We start from the raw sequence: 11009 nt of genomic DNA, 5'->3' as shown, positions 1-11009 counted from the left end.
GCGTAAACTTTATAGGTAAAGTAATTAAATAATTAAGTGCGAGGCGAGTAATCGTTTTTTAACCCTACGAAATTAAGGGTTTTAACGGTAAACTTTTTTTAGTTTTTTAACGTAATAATATTTATTAACTTACGAATTTACTACCGAAGTACCGGGTTAGTCCTTTTTATAATAATTAATATAGGATATAACTTTATTATTAAACGAAAGTGGTTTAAAGAATACGACGTCGTTATTCGCCCGAGGACTTATTGTTTAAACTACTTTAATAATTAAAACCCTATTAAAAACACGAATATACCGGTAAACGAGGTAAGTATATTACTACGATATTTAAACTACTAAAAAAATGCGAATACTAGGAATAAGGCTTTAAAAGCCTAAATTAAGAAAGATAAACGGGAATGAAACGGCCGACTCTTTTAATTAAAAACCCGTTTTACGCAGGGGGAAAGTACGCGGTTACTTAGTATTTTTAGTTCCCCCGCTATAAAGAAAGAAATTTAAATCCCGAAAATCTGTCCGCGTATTATTTACCGGTTAAATAAAAGAGTAGCTAAAATATAGCGTAATTTTAACGATAAGCTACGGGAATTAAAATAACCCGGTAATAATCGCGAACGAACGTTAAAACGTACGCTTTATTACGATTAAGAAAATAAATACGGACCTTATTATTTCGCCCGCGACGCTATAAATTAATATCGTTAATAAACGCCTAATATAATAATTTTAAACGCTTTAAGCTTTTATCGGAGTATAAAAAAGGACGACTCGTGCTAGATTTATAAAATTACTTTCTATTAAATCGATAAGTTTATTTAAAGAAAAAAAGACTTTCCGAGATAACTCTTTATTTAAGGACGAAAATAAACTACGTTAAAAAGTAAAAGAAATAGTATTTAAAGTATATAAAGATTTTTATTATATATTTAATAAAGCATAATTCGATAAATTAGTTAAATACCGCGGATCGATAAATTATAAAATCGAATTAACGGACGGTATAAAACTAAACGACCTGGGTTATAGCTTATTTTATAAGATATCCCTAGAAAAGCTTACCGTAGCCTAAAAGTATATTTCGAAAAACCTTTAAAAAAGCTTTATTATGTCGAGCGACGCCTTTTAGGCGGCTCCGGTATTTATAGCCTTTAAAAGCGACGGCGGACTTCGTTTTTACGTAGATTTCCGGAAATTAAACGCTATTACGCGAAAAGACCGATATTTACTATTATTAATCGAAGAGACTTTCGATAAAATAATTAAGGCAAAAATTTATACTAAGATTAATATCCGGTAGGTTTTTTATAAAGTCCGTTTAAAAAAGGAAAACGAAAACTTAATAATTTTTCGAACCTAATACGAAGCGTATAAATATAAAGTTTTCTTATTCGAGCTAATTAACGAACTATTTACTTTTTAAAAGTTTATTAATAACTTATTACGGGAATATTTCGATAATTTTTATTATATTTATATTAACGATATCTTTATTTATTTTAAAAAATTTTTTAATACGAGGAATACGTAAAAAAGGTTTTTTAAAAACTATTAAAAGCCGGCTTTTAAACCGACCTTAAAAAATACGAATTTAACGTAATAAAAACTAAGTACCTCGGTTTTATTATTAAAACCGATAGTGTTACCGTAAACTTTAATAAAATCTCCGCGGTAAAAGATTAGTTTTTATTAACGAATATAAAAATAGTATAATCGTTCTTCGGATTTTATAATTTTTATCGTAAATTCGTTAAAAATTATAATAAAATTATTAAACCGTTAATAACGTTAATAAAGTCGAACTAATTATAAATTTAAGGAATCGAGTAATAAACTATTTTTAACGAACTAAAAAACGCTTTATTATAAATACTAGTCTTTTTATATTTTAACTACGAGAAAGAGATAAAGTTCGAAATTAATTTGTCCGATTATATTATTATTAGCGTTTTTTTAAAAGTAAAACGATAGGGAATAATACTTAATCGAGTATTTCTCGGAATTTTTTTAAGGATTAAAATTTAATTACCTTATTTACGATAAAGAGTTACTTATTATAATTTAAGGTTTATATTATTAACGCGCGGAGTTAATCGGGCTTTAACGCTTTAAATTGTTTATTATTATTATCGATTATTACGCGGTTAAATATTTCGATATTAAATAATATTTTAATTCCTAATAAGTTTACTAAACCGAGATTTTAGCTTAGTATAACTTTATTATTATTTACCGGCCCGGAAAAAATAATACCGCCGTAGATATATTATCTCGAAAAGCGGAAAAACTAAGGACTTTTAAGGCTAAAAAGGAAAGCGAAAAATACTAGGCTATTTTTAAGCGTTTAAGCCCGTTATTAAGATTTAATTTTAAAGCCGCCGATATTAAAATTATACTGTTAAGAAATAATATCCCGCCCCTTAATTTATTAAAGATATCTTTCTTAAATATCTTATTCGACATTAATCGATAATCGAAAGATTTCGAGGTTTTACACGAGAAAACGCGTATAGGTTACGAGGATTTTATATTAATTAATAGACTATTATTTTATAAAAAAAGACTAGCGGTTTTATTAAAGGATAATTTTTAAATAAGGATTATTAAGGATATTTATTACCGAGTAATAATTATTTACTTAAGAATAGTTAAAATTAAAAAGCTAGTTTTTTAAAGTTATTAATAATTAAAATTAATAAACGATTATAACGTATTCGTTATTAATTATATATATAAGCTAGTTAAAATTTTACGTATAAAAATATTAAGGAAGCTTTAATTATTCCCGGTATTTAATTAATCGTAATAAAATATAATAGTAAACTTTAAAGCTATAAACCCCCGAATAAAAAAACGGGTTACGATATAATAATAACGATCGTTAACCGCTTAATAAAACGTAGTTAAATTTTCCCTTATAATAAAAACGTGAACGCGAAAAAGGCCGCCTAGTTTTATTATTAAGGGCCGTTTCGAATATTTAAACTATTACGAACCGTAATTAACGATAAAGGTACTTAGTTTACGGCCTTTTTTATAAAAGAGATTTATTAAATATTAAGTATTAAATTAATAGGCCCTACTAGGGGGATTACCTAGTTAGTTTGCCAGTGTAATTTATGCCGCTACACTAGCTTCACTGCTAGCCACCTTATTATTAACTCTACGTACAGTTAGTTTAGGTAATTTTCCTTTTTTCTTTATTATTTTATATAATTACGTTACTTTTTTACATAGTGTTATCATAATGGTAATATTTCTTTAAAGCTACGTATAGTAGTAAACCTTTATTAATTAATTTAATTAACCTCGATACGAATAGTTAATATTAAGTAACTATTCGTATTACTATTAAATACGACGAGCGAACGTTAAGTAGCTTAGCTATTATTTAAAGATTTTTTTAAAGGAACGTTAAGTACTTTGGCGAAGATTCGCGATATTATTACCGTTTACGAAAAATTTTTATAAGCAATCTATTCTTATAGCTTAATTTTAAGCGAGTAATTTAACGAACGTTAAATACTTAAATTATTCGTTATAAACGAATCGGTTATATAATAAAGCCGAACGTTAAGTAAATTATTAATCCCTTTTAACTTATTATTTTAGCGAACGTTAAATACTTAAAACAATAAAATTAAGACCTCCCTATTTATCGCGTTATATTCTTTTTTTCGTTTCTTCCTTTCCTTTTTACGTATAAAAAAGGTTAGTTATTTATTTATAAGTAACCGTATAATATCGCCTATAACGCGTAATAGAAGCAGCGAATTAAACAGCGAGTAATTTAGCTTTAAATTATTACTTATTTATAAACCCTGTACTTATTTACTTTTAACTTTAAAAATAACCGAACTTTCCCTTTTTAACTAAGAATTGTAAAACGAAAGCGACTTTAAAAAAAACGTTACCAGGTTTTTTTAATCCCGATTTAAAAACAAAAGAATACGATTTTAATTTAAATACCGCCTTTATTAATATAAGGAATAACGAAGAGTCGTTCGCTACGAGCGGCGGTAAAGCTCGAGATTAAAACTTAACCGCTAATAGAGTTCCGAGACTTAAAAAAGTCTAAGTTAATATTAATAATATAAAATAGGTTATTATTAATATCGATTTAATTAATAAAACTTTACTCGAGTACGATTAATAAATTAGTGAGCTTATTACGAAGGTCGGAGAAATAGGCGATAACCTATAAAAGTTTTAAGCGAATACGAAATAGAACCTCGGGATTATAAAAATTAATTTAAATAAGATTTCGAGCGGTTATATTTAAGGCTTTTAGGAACTTAAGGATTTAATTTTAAATTAATTAGAATTAAATATAGGCAATCCCCTAAGTAATAAGCCTAGCACGTTTAAATTTACCTATTAACTTAACTTATTTAATTTATAATAATTAAACTTTAGTTTAATTATAACCACTTAATTAACTCTTTAAAACTAATTAACTAAATTTAGCTCCTTTAAAATAAAGTTATTTAAACTTAAACATAACGATATCGGTATATTTAACCCGGAATTCGAGAATAAAAAAAATATCGGTATCGTTTAATATAATCGCGATTTAATTTTTACAAACGTTCGCGCTTTTACCGATTATATTCGGACGTTTATCGACGATAATTCCGAAGGCCCCGCTAAGTAATAAATCTTAACGCTTTTCTTAACGCTATTAGGAAAACCTGCGGCTATTTAATAAAATAGTAAACTTATAATTTTTAACCGTCGAGACTTATAACGAGCCGGATTAATAGTAACGTTAAATGCCTTATATAGTCGCTTTGTCTTAGACTTATTAGAAACGACTTCACGATTTAACGATATAACGCTTATATTTTACAATATTACCTCGAATAAGCACGCTTTTCCCTAATTTTTCAGTAAAATATTATAATATTCCCATATAATAAAAACCTTTAGCAATAATAATACTAATACTTATAGTGTTTTAATTTATATTTAGTTAAAAATATCCCTTAAAATTAAACAATATCTTATATAACCTTAATAGTTCGAGTCACTTCCTTAATATTTACAGCGCGTTAATAAAGCTAAGTTTAGTTTACTTGCCTTAATTAAATAAAAACACCCTAACATTAAATAGTCGCGTTATATATACGATATAAAAAAAGACTTTAGCTAAATAAGTAGTAAATCCAAAAGAAAGTTATAAAAGAATAATAATGACTCCGACTCCGATAACAGTAAGCGAAACCGTAAATAGGACAATAAAAAAATGTCTTATAAGGATAAATCCGAAATAAAAAGGCTCGTAAAAAAGAATACGAAAAAAAAAAAGTTTAACGATAAAAAGAAAAAGTCTTCCCACTATATTAAAAAATATAACGACAGTTTACTTAATTTATCCTCGTTTTCTTCTTCCTCCGATTTCGACTCTAGTAAAAAAATCCCTGTTTATATTATTTATAGTTAAAACCACGTCTACTTTAAATATTATATCTTATTCCTTATTAAAGAGTAGACTAAGCTTTATTAAAAAAAATGCGATAATATAAAAAAGATACTATTCTCACCTTCGCTTACCGTTAACCGCACTATTTATTACTATTGCGGTAACTTTTTTCTTCTCGGAATAAGCTATTTTAATATATCTATAATTATAATAAGGCATATAACTATTAAAAAATCGATTTAGGCACCTTACCGCAGCCTTGTTAAAGCGTTTTAAAAAACGACGTAAACGATACGAACGAATATTTATACGTCGTTAAGGAAGCCCCTTTAATTAAAACTTTTAACACTTTTATTAGTAATTATACTTACCTTAAAGTAAAAGCCCGTACCTTACCGAACGGGGATATAAATTACGTTTATTTTAATCCCGGAATAGGCTATAATCTAACTAATTAAGACTTCTTAGCTAAACTAAACTATATAGTTTAAAACGAGAAGTGCCGCCTTAAAAGCGTTAAACGAGCCGATATTACTTAAAAGGCTCGATTCTTTATTTACTTAAAAAAAACTAACTTTACAGGTAAGCTTAAATTAATTAAGCTAACGAGAGAGGCTTAAGTTAAAAGCGACCTTACTCTTAACCTACTTTTTAGAAATAACACCTTACACTCGTATAGTGCAGTTATTAACTATATAATTATAAAAATTACCTATTAAAAGCTTATTAATTTCGAAACTATTTTCTAGGTTTTATTTAAAAATAACCTTTATAATCGACGAGTTTTTAATACACGTAAAATAACTTTTAAGCCTAAGGAATTAGCGTATACTTAAATCGATTATAAACCCCTCTTTAAAGGCCGTAATTTCTATTTCTACTTCGAAATAAACACTATTTATAATACTATTATAAACCCTAAGAGCCTTTAAGCTATTATAATAACTAACCCGACGAATAAGACCGTTACTTTTTCTAAGGGAAAAAAGTTAGGTAGTATTAAAAAAAAATATAAACACCGGATTTTTTAAAACAACTTGGAAGGCCGGAATAATTACTCTTACTACCGTAGCTGCTTTAATAGGCGTCGTATAAATACCTTTAAACACTTTAAGTCTTAGAGCTATAGCTAGTATACCTTTTATTACTGTTTAAGTTACTCTTAATTATAACGCCGTTGTTTAAATTAACGCTAAATTTATTATAACACTTATTATAACTACTATCACTTTAAATATAGTCCCTAATCTAAACAGTTCGTATATTAATTTTATAGACATTACTTTCGATTTTACTCCTATAAAAGGCACTCTTTTTACCGATAAAGTTTATAATATTATCGTCGACTCTAGTAATTATTCTTTAATTAATCCTTACCCGATAAACGTATCACTTATAATGCTATTTAAACCCGATAAACCGAAAATTGCCGAGTATTTTTCTACTTTAAGTATTAAGAAACTCACCGACGTCTTTAAATTAAAAACCGAAAAAAGTATAAGTATTTACGCCGAAAAGAAGTCTTTCGCCGATAAACTTATTAAAGTTATTAAAAAGTTTCCTAAGCTTTAAAAGGACAATAAACCGATTAATGTTCTCGAAAATAAATAAATAAAGATCCTTTTAATTAACGGATAATAAAACCGTAAATTAAATTACCGGTTATACTCTCTTAGTAAAAAAGATTAGGAGGTTATTAACGCTACCTATAGCGCTTTTTATAATTAAGGAAAGATAAAGTGGGTAAATAAACCTTCACTTTTTACTAACCCTTTATTCGTTATTTAGCGATAAGTTTATAGTAAACTTAAAAGACGAGTTATCGTAAATTTTCGCGTTTTTAATTTTATTACTATTTTTAATTAATACCTATTATTATTATAAAACGATATTATTTTTAGTTTACGAGGAAAATATTTTATTATTATCGTTAACGTAACTATTTTTTTTACTAGTTCTTAATATATAAAGACTTTCGAAATCGATTTATTATAATAAGTTATTAAGGTTTAAAACGCTTAATAATTACTTTTATAGGTTTTCGGAATAGTCTTACTTACGTGTAAAAATTTATAGATAAGCTTTTAACGAAGTATCGACATTTTTACCGTGCCTTTATTAACGATATCGTTATTTTCTCCGAAATAAAGAACGAGTATATTTAATACTTAAAAACGATTTTTACCTTATTTAACTCCCGCGATATCTCTATATTATTTACAAAGCTATTCCTCGGCTATCCTTTTATTAAATTACTCGGTTACCGCGTTAATAGCTTTAATTTAATTAATACTAAAGACTGTTTTACTGCTTTTAAAAAGCTCGCATTTCTTAGTAATTTAAAAGCCCTTAAATAGTATATCGGTACCGTTAGATTTCTCCGCTATTTTATACTTTACTATACTTAAATTATTAAACCCCTTTAAAAGCGTAAAACTGCATTGCTTATTAAAGAACGTAAGTAAAGTAAAGTAATTAACGATAATCTAGCTAAGCGCATAGCTTATTATAAATCCACGTATTATAAATTAACGGATTTTAAAAGAGCCTCTTTTAACGCTTTTTAATTAACTATTTATAAGAACACCGCTTTATTTCACTTTAATCTTAATAAAATCCTGTTTATATAGCTTAATAAATTAATCTAACGCGAATTTAACGTTATAGCTTTTTACTTTAAGATTAATTATAAATAGACTTTAAGTTCCTTAATTCCCTCGAATTAAGTTTAACCCATCTCGTACCTAAGCCGTATACTGTCTTAACCGAAGATTAGATACGGTCCTTTTAAGCTCGAGGTGGCAGGTCTTATTTAAACAGTTAAAAAACTACGTATTACGATTTAATTAAATAATAACCCCGTTATTATTTTAATAAATTACGCTGCGACTAAAAGAATTTACGATTAAATAACCTTTAATATAACTAGTATAGATTGATTTAACGCTCGATTTATTAACGCTTTTATCTACTTATTATAATACGGCTTATAAATTTACTATATTACGAGAAAGATTAACTTCGTCCTTAATGTTTTAAGCCGCCTTTTAACCGTTTAAAATACTAAAGCACGTTCTATTAAACCTACGACGCTAAACGAGGTCTAATATATAGAGTATAACGCTTACTTCTTAAAGGCCGAAGTTTTACTCGATAATTAATTCCGTTAGCAATTAATTAAAAAACAGCGAACTAATACTAATTTTAAAACAATTATTATAAACCTCAAGAAAAATATTAAAATTAACGAGGTCGTTAAAAATTTCTTTTGTCCCGGCTATCCTTTCGAGGTTCGCGATAATTTACTCTATAATATTAATTCTTTAAGTTAATAAAAACTTTATATATTATATAAACTTATTTATAAATTTATAATAATAACCTATAACGATCGATATTATTAAAAAGTCGAAAAAATATTGGAAACACTTAAAAGTTTCGCTATTAAGAATAAAAAACGATTAATGGAATAATACTATATTTATTACCCCGGATATTAACTTAATATAATAGATCGTTAACCGAAAATTAGCGACTACTAACCTTTTAAGAATAAGGATCCGTTACTAATACGTAATATTACGATCGACTTTATTTTAAGTCTCCCTTAAATAAATACCGAAAAAACTCCTTAGCAATTAAAAAGAAGGGAATATAATTACTACTACGATTATATAATAACTATATCGTGCTAAACTTTTAAACGTATAATGCTTTTTCTTAGTAATATTTAATATATAATAAAGGATTAGGGAGAGATTTTTAAAATTTAACTTCTTCTTTTTAATTAAAGAGTGCCACGAAGTATCGTTTTTAATCGAGACTTTAAATTTATAAGCGACTTTTAAAAGGATATATAGAAGTTACTTAATACGCGTCTACTATTTATAACCGCATGGTATTCTTAAGCCGATAGTTTTTCGAAACGAAAAAACTAGGAAATCGAGATTAATATTCGTTTTTACACGTTTATATTCCTTAATAGAAAGTGATTAAATTTTATTCTTTCGCTTTAATAAAATATAAATAGTGTTTATTAGCGTACGATTAATTTTATACTTTATAAGCAGATCTTTAGCTTTAAAATTCCCGGTTTATTAAATATTATTACCGATATTAACGCTGCCGGAAAGAGTCTTTTCGAAGTTCGTTATATATGTAAATATATACGTAAGGACGCTTTTTTATTATAAATTATATAGTTATTACTATTAAATATTGTTACGACCTTTATTATCGAGTTATTAAGTTTAATATTAATAATAAAGTTTATTTAAAGCTATATTACGGCTATTATTTACTTAGTAACCTTTCTCGGAAATACTTATAATAACGATTAAGTCTATTTAAAGTACTTAAACGTATCGGTAAATTAACTTATAAACTTAACTTCCCCGAACACATTAAGGTTTACTTAATTATCTCCGTTAAGTATTTAATACCGTTCCCGAATAGTGAAAATATTTTTAATAGAAGAGGTTCTCCTCTAAGTTTTATTAAAACCGATTAAGAAAATAGACTACTACGTTACGGTATTAAGATTATTTTTAACTATAAACGAAATAAAACTAAAAATAAATACGAATATCTTATTAAATAGAAAAGCTTCGCCCACTATTAAAATACTTAGAAACGAAAAAATACTCTAAACGGTTTTAAAAAGCTAATTAAAAAGTATTGGGTATAAAAAGGTAAAAGGCTTACTAAATTATAATAACCTCGTCGCGAAAGACTTAAAAAATAACGTCCTGCTCTTTAGGGTAATTAGTTCGATTGCGTATCTTTTTCGCTTATTCCGGCTATCGAAAAACTTAAACGAGAAGGTTTTTATCCCCGTAACCGTCCCGTTGTTGTTAACGTAATCGTTAATAACGTTATCGATTTTCTTAATATTTTACCCGCTTAGCCCGTTAATTAATTAATTAAACGAGGTAAAGGACGTCCTCGTAAAAACCTCGTTAACGTATTACTTATTAATTTAGTTATTAATAATTTATAAGTCTTTAAGGCTATAACTTAATTAAAGTGTAAACGCGGTAAGCTTTATAAGTACCCGTTATTAAAAAACTAGTAAATTATTTTTAATATATAGCGATAAACGACGTATTATAATAATTTTATATTATAATACTACCGTATTATAATACGAGGAGAATTACGTTATAAACTAATTAAAGATATATAGTTTTATTACGTATATTAAATTTATAGTTTAGTTAAAAAAATTAAATAAAAGACTTACCGAGGTCGGCAAGCTTTTTCCGAGCCGCCGGCTATTTAATAAGCCCTATTAAAAAGATTACCTAGTTAGCTTACTAGTGTGGTCTATACCGCTACACTAACCCCACTATTAGCCACCTTATTATTAGCTTTACGTATAGCTAGCTTAAGTAATCTTCCTTTTTTCTTCATTATTTTATATAATTACGTTACCCCCTCACATAGTACTATTATAAATAAACGTTCGTTTTTACGGTATATTACGATATAATCGGCTAAATAGAAATTATAAATAAATATATAAATTAACGGTTACGATTATTCTTAATTTATTATTAAAATAATTAAGTTAATATATTACCCG

Source organism: Apiospora aurea (genome assembly GCF_038362705.1).
Source record: "Apiospora aurea strain CBS 24483 chromosome Unknown utg000001l_segment0_segment0, whole genome shotgun sequence".
In the NCBI taxonomy this organism is placed as follows: Eukaryota; Fungi; Ascomycota; class Sordariomycetes; order Amphisphaeriales; family Apiosporaceae; genus Apiospora; species Apiospora aurea.
Note: the sequence above shows the minus strand (reverse complement) of the source record.